This window comes from Hypanus sabinus, chromosome 6 (assembly GCF_030144855.1).
Source record: "Hypanus sabinus isolate sHypSab1 chromosome 6, sHypSab1.hap1, whole genome shotgun sequence".
NCBI classification, from domain to species: domain Eukaryota; kingdom Metazoa; phylum Chordata; class Chondrichthyes; order Myliobatiformes; family Dasyatidae; genus Hypanus; species Hypanus sabinus.
The window spans coordinates 145,372,969-145,383,273 of record NC_082711.1 but is presented as its reverse complement, the minus strand read 5'-3'; the positions used below and the strand labels follow the sequence as shown (position 1 = coordinate 145,383,273).

Genomic DNA, 10,305 nt, shown 5'->3' with positions numbered 1-10,305 from the left:
GAGGGAGGTACAGAGGCCTAGTGTTCAGAGTTCCAATGAGCAGTTATTTTCCGATTTTAAAGATATTGCCTTAATAGTCCCACCATGGCTGGTTTTCCACATTTGTGCACCTTACATTTATTTATCACCTTAAATGTAGGAAATTGTACCAAAAAGCTTCAGAGTTCTTTTGAACTGAGGACCTGCTTCACCATAGCATAATTTACTTAGAAATATAGAAACATAGAAAAACTACAGCACAATACAGGCCCTTCGGCCCACAATGCTGTGCCGAACATGTACTTACTTTAGAAATTACCTAGGGTTCCCCATAGCTCTTTATTTTTCTAAGCTCCATGTCCCTATCCAGGATTCTCTTAAAAGATCCTATCATATCTGCCTCTACCATCAATGACAGCCCATTCCATGCACTCACCACTCTCTGCGTAAAAAACTTACCCCTGACATCTCCTCTGTACCTCTTTCCAAGCACCTTAAAACTGTGCCCTCTCGTGCTAGCCCTGGGAAAAAGCCTCTGACTATCCACACGATCAATGCCTCTCATCATCATGTACACCTCTATCAGGTCACCTCTCATCCTCCATAGCTTCAAGGAGAAAAGGCCAAGTTCACTCAACCTGTTCTCATAAGGCATGCTCTCCAGTCCAGGCAACATCCTTGTAAATCTCCTCTGCACCCTTTCTATAGTTTCCACATCCTTCCTGTAGTGAGGTGACCAGAACTGAACACAGTACTCCAAGTGGGGTCTGACCAGGGTCCTATAGAGCTGTAACATTACCTTGTGGCACTTCAACTCAATCCAACGGTTGATGAAGGCCAATGCACTGTAAGATTTCTTAACCATAGAGTCAACCTGCGTAGCAGCTTTGAGCGTCCTATGGGCTCGGACCCTAAGATCCCTCTGATCCTCCACACTGCCAAGAGTCTTACCATTAATACTATATTCTGTCATCATATTTGACCTACCAAAATGAACCACCTCACACTTATCTAGGTTGACTCCATCTACCACTTCTCAGCCCAGTTTTGCAACCTATTGATGTCTTTCTGTAACCTCTGACAGCACTCCACACAGCCACAACACCCCCAACTTTTGTGTCATCAGCAAATTTACTAACCCATCCCTCCACTTCCTCATTCAGGTCATTTAAAAAAATCACAAAGAGAAGAGGGTCCAAGAACAGATCCCTGAGGCACACCACTGGTCACCGACCTCCATGCAGAATATGACCTGTATACAACCACTCTTTGCCTTCTGCGGGTAAGCCAATTCTGGATCCACAAAGCAAGGTCCCCTTGGATCCCATATCTCCTTACTTTTTCAATAAACCTTGCATGGGGTACCTTATCAAATGCCTTGCTGAAATCCACTCACACTGCATCTACTGCTCTACCTTCATCAACGTGTTTAGTCACATCCTCAAAAAATTCATTCAGGCTCTTAAGGTACGACCTGCCTTTTGACAAAGCCATACTGACTAATCCTAATCATATTATGGCTCTCTAAATGTTCATAAATCCTGCCTCTCAGGATCTTTTCCATCAAATTACCAACCACTAAAGTAAGCCTCACTGGTCTATAATTTCCTGGGCTATCTCTACTCCCTTTCAACAATATCTGCAAACCTCCAATCCTCCAGAACCTCCCCTGTCCCCAATGATGATGCAAGGATCATTGCCAGAGGCTCAGCAATCTCCTCCCTCACCTCCCACAGTAACCTGCGGTACATCTCATTCAGTTCTGGAGACTTATCGAACTTGATGCTTTCCAAAAACTCCAGCACATCCTCTGTCTTAATGTCCATATGCTTAAGCTTTTTAATCCACTGTAATCACCAAGATCCCTTTCCATGGTGAATACTGAAACAAAATATTCATTAAGTACCTCAGCTATCTGCTCCGGTTCCATACACACTTTTCCACTGTCACCCTTGATTGGTCCTATTTTCTCATGCCTTATCCTCTTACTCTTCACATACTTGTAGAAATGCCGTGGGGTTTTCCTTAATCTTGCTCGCCAAGGCCTTCTCATGGCCCCTTCTGGCTCTCCTAATTTCATTTTTAAACTGCTTCTTGCTAGCCTTATAATCTTCTAGATCTAGTTTTTTGAACCTTTCGTAAGCTTTTCTTTTCTTCTTGACTAGACTTACTAGACTTTGTATACCACATTTCCTGTAGCCTACCATCCTTTCCCTGTCTCATTGGAACATACCTATGCAGAAATCCACACAAATATCCCCTGAACATTTGCCACATTTCTGCCGTACATTTCCCTGAGAACATCTGTTCTCAATTTATGCTTCCAACTTCCTGCCTGATAGCTTCATATTTCCCCTTACTCCAATTAAACACTTTTCTAACTTGTCTGTTCCTATTCCTCTCCAATGCTATGGTAAAGGAGACAGAATTGTGATCTCTATCTCCAAAGTGCTCTCCCACTGAGAGATCTGACACCTGAACAGGTTCATTTCCCAACACCAGATCAAGAACAACCTCTCCTCTTGTAGGCTTATCCATATATTGTGTCAGGAAGCCTTCCTGAACACACCTAATAAACTCCACCCCTTCTAAACCCCTTGCTGTAGGGAGATGCCAATCAATACTTGGGCAATTAAAATCTCCCACCACGACAACCCTGTTATTATTACACCTTTCCAGAATCTGTCTCCCTTTCTGCTCCTTGATGTCCCTGTTACTATTGCATGGTCTATAAAAAACACCCAGTAGAGTTATTGACCCCTTCCTGTTTCTAACTTCCACACACTGAGAATCAGTAGACAATCCCTCCATAACTTCCTCCTTTTCTGTAGCCATGACATTATCTCAGATTAGCAGTGCCATGCCCCCACCTCTTTGCCTTCCTCCCTGTGCTTTCTGAAACATTTAAAGCCTGGCACTTAAAGTAACCATTCCTGCCCCTGAGCCATCCAAGTCTCTGTAATGGCCACAACATCATAGCACCAAGTACTGATCCGTGCTCTAAGCTCATCCACTTTGTTCATGATGTTTCTTGCATTAAAATAGATACATTTCAAACCATTGGTCTGAGCGTATCCCTTCTCTATCACCTGCCTATCCTCCCTCTCGCACTGTCTCCAATCTTTCTCTATTTGTGAGCCAACCGCCCCTTCCTCCATCTCTTTAGTTCAGTTCCCACACCCCAGCAATTCTAGTTTAAACTCTCCCCAATAGTCTTAGCAAACCTCCCTGCCAGGATATTGGTCCCTCTCAGATTCAAGTGCAACCCTTCCTTTTTGTACAGGTCACACCTACCCCAGAAGAAGTCCCAATGATCCAGAAATCTGAATCCCTGACCCTGCTCCAATCCCTCAGCCACGCATTTATCCTCCACCTCACTCTATTTCTATACTCACTATCACATGGCACAGGCAGCAATCCCGAGGTTAATACCTTTGAGGTCCTGTTTCTCAACTACCTTCCTAACTGCCTGTAGTCTGTTTTCAGGACTTCCTCCCTTTTCCTACCTATGTTGTTGGTACCAATATGCACTATGACCTCTGGCTGTTCAACTTCCCACTTCAGGATATCGTGAACGCAATCAGAAACATCCCGGACCCTGGTACCTGGGAGGCAAACTGCCATCCACGTTTCTTTCCTGTGTCCACAGAATCACCTGTATGATCCCCTAACTATAGAGTCTCCTATTACTGCTGCCTTCTTACTTCCCCTACCCTTCTGAGCCACAGGGTTAGACTCTGTGCCAGAGGCACGGCCACTGTCGCTTCCCCCAGGTAAGCCCCCCCACAACAGTACTCAAACAGGAGTACTTACTGTTAAGGGGAACAGCCTCAGGGGTGCTCTCTAGTATCTGACTCTTGCCCTTCCCTCTCCTGACTGTCACCCATTTATCTGTCTCCCGGTGTGACTACTTGCCTATTGTTCCTCTTTATCATCTCCTCACTTTCCCTGACCAGATGAAGGTCATCGAGCTGCATCCCTAATGCAGTCCCTAAGGAGTTGCAGCTCAATGCAGCTGGTGCAAATGTGGCAGTCCGGGAGGCTGGGAATCTTCCAGTACAGAACATAGGTCTCACAGACGTACTTCCTGTTTCTATTCCTCACAGGTAACTTACCTCACCTCGACCTATTATCGCCGAAGCCTGAATGAGCCAAAGCTCTACCGTGCTGCCTTAAGTTACTCCGTTGATGACCACTCCGCTAGGCAGTGTCTCCCTTTTATGCCTGAACCTTCCCTGCTATTTAACTCATGACTGGTGCTCCAGTTATAGCCACTGATTGGGTATTAACGACGGACTAATGCTCTTGAAGCTCCCATTTTAAGTAACCGCTGCCGACCTGTGAGAAATACCTCTTGGTAAAGTTCTGTTGACTGACTGGCCACGTACTTTGAGCACAATCCTTTGTATTCCACTTCTTCTCAAGTACCAGGTTGTCAATTGCCAAGAATCTTGGGGAGAATAAAAATAGTCTAAGGTAGGATTAGTGTAAATAAGGCTTTTTATGGTTGAATTAGACTTGGTTGGCCTAAGGGCCTGTTTCCATGCTATACCACTTCATGTCCATTGACAGGACTTTGCCGGAGTCGACTGGGCTGAGAATGTCTTTCCTGCATATGAATTGATTCAATGCCAGATAGTTTGTCCAGTTTTATTCTTTCTCTGCTTTGAGGTTTGCTCTATTTGATTGGTGAACTATTTTCAGAAGGTCTCTTTGTGATTTCAAATCAGGAAAACATGGTAAATTTCCTTCATCTGGTAATTTTAGAGGTTTGTGACGCATGGTCATCAAAATTAATGACATATTTTGTTTTAAAAGCAAAACCTGATTATCAGATGAATTAAAATTCCATGACTGCCCTGTGTGTAATGTTAGCTTACATCTCTAGATTAATGGTCAGACCTTGGAGTTACTGGTTCAATAAATTAAAATGTCAGAAATATCATTGCTTATACACAAAGTAACTGTGAAGAAACCTAGGCAGCCAACCTCATTTTATGCAGTAACATTTCCTTTTCTTACCACAGTGCTAGCCGAGAGAGTTTGCTCCGTGTTGGTGTATTTCCTACACTTAATGGCCACTTTATTAGGTACAGGAGTGGAACCCAGTGTGGCTTTCAACTTTGTAGCCTATCCACTTCAAGCTTTGACTTTGTGCATTCAAAGATGCTCGTCTGCACACCACTGTAGTGACGCGTGAGTATTTGAGTTACTGTCGCCTTCCTGTCAACTTGAATCAATCACGCCATTCTCCTCTGATCTCTCTCATTAGCAAGACAGTTTCATTCACAAAATTGCTGCTAACTGGATGTTTTCAGTTTTCCGCTCCATTCTCTGTAAACTCTTGTGAATACTAGAGATTGTTGTGTGTGAAAATCCCAGGAGATCTGCAGTTTCTGAGATACTCAAACCACCCTGTCTGGCACCAACAATCATTCCACAGTCAAAGTCACTTAGATCACACTTCTTCCCCATTCTGATGTTTGGTCTGAATCAAAAATGAACTTCTTGACTCTGCCTGCATTGAGTTGATCTTTTATGCATGGCTGCTATATATTTGGTTGATTAGATAAGTGCATTAACAAACAGGTATACAGGTGTACCTAATAAAGTGGCCACTGAGTGTATATTATAATTGTGAGAGCACAGTAAGTTCTTAATTGGCTAAAAAGCATTTTGCAATTTTCTGGAAAAACGGTATTAAAATGATGCTATCTTTGCTATAATACTTTAGGTTAGGATTGGACATTATGCACATGTTACATATATATATTAATTACTGTAATTAATTGATTGATTTTCTATATTATCATGTATTGCATTGTACTGCTGCCCCTAAGTTAACAATTCTCCTGATGTATAGCGGTGATAATAAACCTGACTCTGATTTTGATTCTGTTCATAATGCATCTATTTGAAACAGAATTTGAGGAAAAATTATAATATGCAGTGCTTTCGATATCCCGTGTCACCTAGAACCTGCCAATTTAACCTTAGCTGAATAAGAAGACAATTTAAAACAACCAATGCACATGGGAAAGAACATAGAAACCTACTTACGATGGTTCCCAGAATTGAATTCTGATGTCCAATGCTCTTAAGTGTAATAGCATCACAGTAACTCTAAGCCACCATGGTGCCAATGATCCTTCTCATCTGTCCAACAATTTCTTTTTTCCCCTCCCATCAGCAGGAGGTACCATAGCATTCAGACAAGCACTGTTAGGGTGGGCAACAGCTTCGTCTCCCGGGCCAAGACTACTAAACTCCCTGCCACCTCCCAGGTCTGATTACGTATGAAGCACCAGTGGCATTATACTGTTTACATTTTAACCTGTGTAATAAATGTACCTCGTTATTTGTTAATTTTATTTTTGGTAATTTTACTTATGTTGTGTGTGTGTGTGTGAGTTATGTGTACTTTGTTGTTCTCCTTGGTCTGGTGCAACTTTGTTTCATTTGGCGGTATAAGTGTGTACGGTTGAATAACAATAAACAATTGGGAGCATCCTGACTGGCTACATCACTGCCTGGTGTGGGAACTGTACTTCCCTCAATCGCAGGGCTCTGCGGAGAGTAGTGAGGACAGCCCAGCATATCTGTGGACGTGAACTTCCCACTATTCAGGATATTTACAAAGACAGGTGTGTAAAAAGGGCCTGAAGAATCATTGGGGACCCAAGTCACCCCAGCCGCAAACTGTTCCAGCTGCTACCATCCAGGAAACTGTATCGCAGCATAAATGCCAGGAGCACCAGGCTCCGGCACAGCTCCTTCCACCAGGCCATCAAACTGATTAATTCATGCTGACACATTTGTATTTCCCTGTTATATTGACTGTCCTGTTGTACCTACTATTTATTATAAATTACTATAAATTGCACATTGCACACTTAGACAGAGATGTAAAGATTTTTACTCCTGTATCCAGAGATACCGGCCACGTGACAGATGCACTGCCACCTGGCTGGTCGGAGGACACACCACATGCCAATCAACATTTGGTCCCTCCCAACTAATCAATGCACACGTAAATTATTGGTCACCTTAATTGGATTATCTCGCCCAGCCCCATGCTTTAAAAGGTGAGACTTGGCCTTGGCTCAACCTCTCTTGCAGACCACCATATTGGAGGTAAGTGCATTGATTTATGCTTGGGAAGGTCTATTGTTCGTCCTGGTAAGGGAGCCGCAGCTATCCAAGGTCAAGGGGGATAGCTGTTGTAGTGCTTTTCCCTTGTTCTTTGTTTGTGTAACCGTACTCTGTCCCCACACCGCTTCCTGTGTATTGTTGCTTGTGTTGACCTGACTTCCCCTTGTAAATAAATTCCTTATACCATCACAACAACTCCTCATATACATGAATGATATAAGTAATAAACTGAATTTGAACTTGAATATGCAATTTTATTATACTTGTCTCTGTTATAGATTGCCAAAGATGGAAGTAAAAAACAATATAAGAGAGCCGTTAGGGACAAAGGCAGACAGTATATTGTTAACAAGGAACCATTGATATAAACAAGAGCCAGGTGCAAAGGACTTCCACTGAGTGCTTTGTTCTTGCAAGCAATGATTGGCTTTGAAACCACTATGTTCAACTGTGTAAAATAATAAATGTTGTCTATTATTACTGCATGAGTTACCTTAAACAAACACCATATTTATACAGAGAACGATAGGTTCCTCATTTACAGGACTGTAAGTCATTCTTATTCCATGGAACTTTCAGAAAGCTTGGCTATACCTAGAATTGCGTATTTTATATGACTGTAAACTGTGTTTGATGGGCTGGACTGCAGGGCATCACTTGTCATGCGACTCTTTTAGTTAATGGTGATTGTTGATGTGTTTCCAGAGCTGCGTATCACTGGCCAGTACCATCCAGGAAGTCAACTCACAAAGCATCACACACCAGTGTTCTTCTAAAGGATCTACTATATTATCAAAGTATACAACTTGAAATTTTTCTTCTCCAGGTAGCCATGAAACCAAGAATGAAAAGAAAGGCAGCACAGTTCATCAACCCCCAAATCCCCCTACCCCACACAAAAAAAGAACAAAAATGGAACAGGCACATCAACTCTCAAATCCCTCCTCCCGCACAATAAAATGAACAAAATGGAACAGGGACATTGATGCCCAAATCCATCCTCCTGGAGAAAAAAACAAGAAAGATCAGGCAAAAAACACGCAGTTTAAAAAAAACTATAAAACTTTGAAAAATCTATAGTCCAAGTCCACATCCAAACTGCAGAAAACCTGGGCAACACTCTCCGGGCCTTTCCCTCTCTGTAGCTATCAAGAGACAGTTAGCCGGTGCTTACCCTCCACACTTGCCTCGAAGTTTCAATCTCTCCCTAATCAGTGAACAATGGAAGCTTAATAGGTGAAATGGAGTCGAACAACGGTTTTCTCATTATGAAGTTTCGCTCGATGCCTCTGTCTCCCAGAATCTTCTCGGAGACTGCAGAGCGCTGGAACACCCAAACAATCTCCGAACATAAAAATCACAGACTCCAACAGTTCCAGGATCACATCCAAGATGAAAAGGTGACTCCCTGACAACTGCTTCTCCTGTAGGTGACAGGAGGACCAGAAGGCAGGCATAGGGATGTAGAAATTGAATATCAAGGCGAATAGCCCAAAGAACAATGAGGAACTAAGGAGGAATTATGCACCTTGGAGAGCCTTGAAAACCCTTTTTTGATTCCCCTGTGTGCTGATGGGAAGAGGTTCCTCATCCACTAAAAGGTTCAGAAAGCAAGGCAGTGAGAGAGATTACTGTGTCGACTCCAGACAGTAGCAGCAACTTCTTCTGCAGTCGAAGGATGGGTGTGTGGAAGGAGTTACAAGGGGTGAAGAGCCAGCAGGCCCAGCTCTTCCCAGCTGAATCCTTTTTAGGATAATCTTCTGATCTAGGGTCCACAACCTGGAGCAGGATGAGATGTGCTCAAGCTTTTTCTTCCAATGCTTCATAGGGGGAGTTCTGTGATCTACAGCTTCAAGGAATGAGATAGTTCAGTAACATCCTTGCAGATGGGTGCGTTCAGGACCTGGAGTTCCTTCTATGATGATTTTTCAGACTGAAATCCACAGGGAGCACAGCCTCCCAGAACTCTATCACAGAGCTGTTAGACGACATCAAGTGGGAGAGTCTGGACCAGCCACTGACCCTGGAGGAACTGACTGACTCCATCCATTCCTTATGTACAATGTCCTGTGTATGTTACTCAAAATGGGTTTTTTGGTTTGTTAAGAGTAGGAATGCTTCTTTGATAAGTGTTTCTCTCGCAGTTGTTTTGCTTTATACTTGTTGATATGGTAATTGTATTCATTTGTTAACCAATGGGGAGTGTTATTTTGTCTTGTGAGGCTGGGAACTTGGGGGAGGGGTTTTTCACGGGCTTTTGTGAGAGAGCGGGAGGATGACGTTGAGGAAGGTGGACGTGCGCTGCACTGCTCGGAAGACCACCGGGCGTGGTCCTAGGTGCGAAGATGTGGAGGTCGGAGGCAAGCGACGAGGGGTCGAATGGTTTGATGTTTGAGCTCCAACGATGTGCACTAAACTGACTGAACTTCGATAAGTTGGCGCCTTTTTGTTTTGTTTGTTTCCCTTGCATATATATTGTATTGCCTAATATTCTTTTCATTTTAGTAAACTCTTTAAAGTGTATTTCATAACGGTATTTGTTGTGGGTTTGATACTGTGGGCAGGCGCGAGGCATAAACTCGATTCTCACAGCACTTGTGTGTACGGGAGGTGGGATTGGTGTGTGGCTGGATCTCCTTTTCCCCTAGACATATACCAGCCTGTTGGGTAAGTGTTACACTTAGATTCAAAAAAAAACTCCAGGACATGACTGTTTACTGACCATGCTAAACTCTGCTCTGGGGAACGGGGTGGGCCCAGACCTCCTTAAAGTGTACAACATTATGGTTTCTGGCTGGCAGCATGTAAGACTCTGTGAGGAAGGACATCATAACCTCAATACATTAGGAATTTGAAGCCCATCTCATCGTTCAATGTAGACTACAAGATCCTCTTCAAGTCTGCTCTGGGGTGGGTGATCCACCTAAACCAAACCTGCGCTGTACCTTGCAAGAAGATCTTTGACAGCCTTGCACTGTTCAGAGGTACCATTGCCCATGTGCAGCACAGGGGTAATTTGCCTGCCTGGTCAGCTTAGATCAGGAGAAAGCCTTTGATAGGATATCACACAAACACATTATGGAGATACTCTACAAAATAGGTTTTGGGGAGGAAATCAGGAATTGGATCCAACTGCTCTGCACAGACATCTGCAGTGGGAAACAGACAGCTTCT

General features: G+C 43.4%; 1 long non-coding RNA gene across 1 annotated transcript; it reads left to right on the top strand.

Annotated features, from left to right (window-relative positions):
- The first annotated feature begins 1,174 nt into the window (after positions 1-1,174).
- LOC132395930 (uncharacterized) lies at positions 1,175-9,654 on the top strand. The gene is made up of 2 exons (XR_009512789.1): positions 1,175-1,261; positions 4,086-9,654. It is a non-coding gene; the product is annotated as an uncharacterized LOC132395930 (long non-coding RNA).
- Positions 9,655-10,305: the final 651 nt, after the last annotated feature.